At 37.0% G+C, this 3,878-nt stretch overlaps 1 pseudogene; it reads left to right on the forward strand.

Annotated features, from left to right (window-relative positions):
• Window positions 1-1,322: 1,322 nt before the first annotated feature.
• Window positions 1,323-3,076, forward strand: LOC127540737 (potassium-transporting ATPase alpha chain 2-like; annotated as a pseudogene).
• Window positions 3,077-3,878: the final 802 nt, after the last annotated feature.

A 3,878-nucleotide genomic window follows, 5' to 3' on the forward strand; every position in this document is an offset into this window, starting at 1 on the left:
TGTCAGGAGGCAAAGAAAAATGCAAATGGCCGAGTTCTACTCCAAAAGTGATGTAAAAATGACAGAGGGTGTTAATAATCATAGACCCTGAATGATTATTCATATATTATTATAATATATTACATATATGACTATATTATATTATAAATAATATGAATATATTATTATAACATACATATTAATTTAGGTATTGATATTTTTTGAAAAGTACTACTTTATTTTTTTTGTTGTTGTTAGGTATTGATATTTTAAATATAAAGTTTTTATCCAATGACCAGTGATTTGACATATTTCTAGAAGAGTGGACCACATTTATACAGATATTCTTGATACTATATAAACCAAGAAAATAAAAACTAGATGACTGAAATTCAGAAGGAGTAGCTGTGATCTTGAATGATAGTCATGGATCAAAAAACAAATGTCAGCAGTATAAATGATGGCTCAAATCTGATGATGAAATATAATAGGGAAAATTAAAGTTCTCTCTTAGTGTTCAAGAAATTCATTTTATACTGTTATAATAAAATAAACATGCTAAGACAGTAATTCCATTGAAAATAGATGGGACTTGCAGAGGAATGAAAGCTCATCATGAGTTAATTCAACATAGCAAGTAAAAAAGTCAATCCAAGGCTGCTCTGAGGGACATATTATCCAGCATAAAGAAGTGAAGAATACTCTTCACTAGTCAAAAAATATCTGGAATACAGGATCTAGAGGTAGAGGTAGTTTAGTAGAGGAATTGACGAGCTGAAATACTTCCATGGAAAGGCAGATAAGGTGATATACAAGAATCACTTGAAGACATCCGAATATGTTGGCTCTGGGAGCTTGGATTGCTGGAAATGGGTTTAAATATGGATCACAAAATGTAGAGGCAGATTTGTCACTGCCAGTTACTACTTAAATATATCTAAAGAGTCTTGGGATATTCTCTAATTGGAGCTGGTGAGATGCATAATGTTTGAACTTAGTCCCTAAATGTATAAAAGCACATATGTGCTTAGAGTAATTGAATTGGCTTGGAGAAGAGTGGTGTAAAGGACATGGACAGAGAACTGGCTCATAAATATGAGTCATATAAATGTATGTGTGATGGAGAACTAGAAGTCTCCATTGGTTTATATCATTGGAATATAAATTTGGTGATAACAGAAAACTTAGAAATCATCTAATTCAACCTTTTCATTTTATTGATAATGAAACTGAGATCCAGAGACATTATTGGGCCAAAGTATACAAGAGATAGGGAAGAAGAAGAGACAGTACAGTGGAAAGACTGTGGGCTCCTCAGTTCTGAGTTATATAGTGAGAAACACATGTGTTTATGCTTAAGTTATAGGAAAAGAAACAGAAAAGTGGATGAGTTCTCTGTTAACTCTATCAACAAATTTCACTTTCCATCTGTCAAACAGATGACCCCAATGACAAGTGTTTCTTCTTGGTGATGAAAGGAATCCCTTAGATAATCCTGGAGAAATGCATCCCCATCATGATCAATGGCCAGAAGCTACCCTAAATAAGGGCACAGCCTTTTGACCCTCCTACATGAAGCTTGGAGAATTAAGGGAAAGATTTCTGGGTTTCTGTGACCTCTATTTGCCAGAAGATGAGTTTACACATTCCTATTCCTTTGATAGAGACCATGAACTTTCCCACCTCTGATCTCTTCTTTGTGGAACTAGTAACACTGATAGAACAGTTAGATGGCACAGTAGAGGGAGTGCTAAGCCTGGAGGCAGGAAGATTTGAGTTCAAATATCGCATTAGACATGGTGGTGGTCTAAGCAACAATTGTGTGGCCCCAGGAAAGTCACTTAACCTTGTGTGCCTCAGTTTCCTCATCTGCAAAATGAGCTGGTGAAGAAAACATAGTCTTCATGTTACTGACATCAAGGTGATTATGGTGACAGGTGATCATCAGTCACAGCCAAAGCTATTGCTAAAAGTATGGGTAGCTTTTCAGCTAGTGGAAAGGCTGTGGAAGACACGACAGAAAGTCTTACCATGTCCATGGAGCAGATTAACAAAAGGGAGGCAAAGGCAGCTGTGGTCAGTGGAATGGAGCTTAAGGAGAGGAGCCCAGAGCAGCCAGGTGAGCTGTAGACCCTACGTATCAAAATGGTCTTTGCAAGGCTATCTCCTCAGCAGAAGCTGATAATCAGGAGGACTAGCAGAGACAGGATGCTGTTGTTAAGGCAGCAGGGGACGGTGTTAATGATTCTGAAGCCCCAAAGAAGCCTTATGTTGAGATTACTTTGGATTTTGCAGGTTCTAATGCAGCAAAAAGTCTTATTAGACGACAATTTTTCCTTAATAGATTCAGATTTATCTTTGACAAAATGAAGAAAATTGTTGTGTTCACCCTGACCAAAAAATACTGACCTTCATTATTGCTGACTGCCTCTGTCCATCAATAACAGCTTTTTGTTGTTGTTCATCAGCTTGGGTGCTATGGTTACCCTTCTTTTGCCTTAGCTTATGAGAAATCTAAGAGTGACATCATGAGTCGGAAGCCAGGATGCAAGAAGAAAAACCACCTGATAAATCATCACCTGATTTTATACGCCTACATACAAACTGAAATCTTGCAATCTGTGAGATGATTCTTTGCCTTCATTGCCTATGCAGCACAGAAATTCAGACCCGATCTCTCATTTATTCACAGTCATTATGGGAAAACAATCATCTGAATTACCTTGAAGACAAGATACTGACAAGAATGGACAGGATATCAGTGGGGATGTGTGCAATAGACCGGATGCACTGCCTACTTTATTGCAGTCATGGTGCAGAAGATAGAAAATATAATCATCAGAAAAACATGGACAAGTACAATCTTCCAGCAAGGTCTCTTCAGAAATAAATCTACCTGCTTTGGGATTGCACCTCAAGTTATCATTGCACTAATACTCTCCCATAGATTTGGAAGTAGTGCAGCCTTGAATTTCAGGCTCAGTATTGATTTGTGCCAGGAACATATGCCATTGTCATCTGGCCACATGATTAGTTGCAAAAACACCTGGTCAGGTACAATCCAGGAAGCTGGTGGAATAAGAACATGCATGACTGAAATTGCTATTGGTACCTAACATTATTTTTAAATCTCACTGGTGATAGTAAATATTCTCTAGTCATCTCTTCTAAGAAGCTTCTTGTTTAATATGAGCATGCACAAAATCCTCACACTAGTAGCAATTTGTAGGAGATGTTCCTATCTAAGACTCTGTCAAAATGAGATTTGGTTCATGTGAGTGTAGCTGTCTTTTTTCCTTCTGCACCTTACCTTCTGTGTCTCTTGTTTGTTTAAAATGTCTAAATTTTAAAAGTAATTAAGAAGAAAAAGACCCCATTTTATCTTTTTTTAAAATTTTTATTTAATAATTACTTTATGTTGACAGACCCATTTTATCTTTATACAAGTTTCCACAAGGGCTGTTGGGTGGCACGGTGGATTGAGAGATCAGAGTCAAGAAGATCTTAATTTGAATCTGCTCCCAAGCATTTCCTAGATGTGTGATCCTGGGCAAGTCACTTAATCCTTTTTGTTTCAATTTGCTCCAATATCTTTCCCAAGAAAACCCCCCTAAAGGTCACTGCTATAGTTTTACCACCTGGCAAGCATTTAATAAATATTTGTTGACTGACTGAGATAAATTAATAGATGGGATATTTGAGTAGGGACTTCATGTAAACAAGAGTGTATGTTGCAAGGCTTTGAAAAGATGCCCTGATCTCCCTACTCTCCTCCCATCTCCCTACACACTCTGTGGCAATACCTGTATTAGGACTCCTTAATAAGGAATCCCAGAGAAATTCTCTATCAAAATATTAAGATTTTTTTAAACCTAGCATTTATATCGTGTTTTAAGGTT

The sequence above is a fragment of the Antechinus flavipes genome, chromosome 6 (genome assembly GCF_016432865.1).
Source record: "Antechinus flavipes isolate AdamAnt ecotype Samford, QLD, Australia chromosome 6, AdamAnt_v2, whole genome shotgun sequence".
NCBI classification, from domain to species: domain Eukaryota; kingdom Metazoa; phylum Chordata; class Mammalia; order Dasyuromorphia; family Dasyuridae; genus Antechinus; species Antechinus flavipes.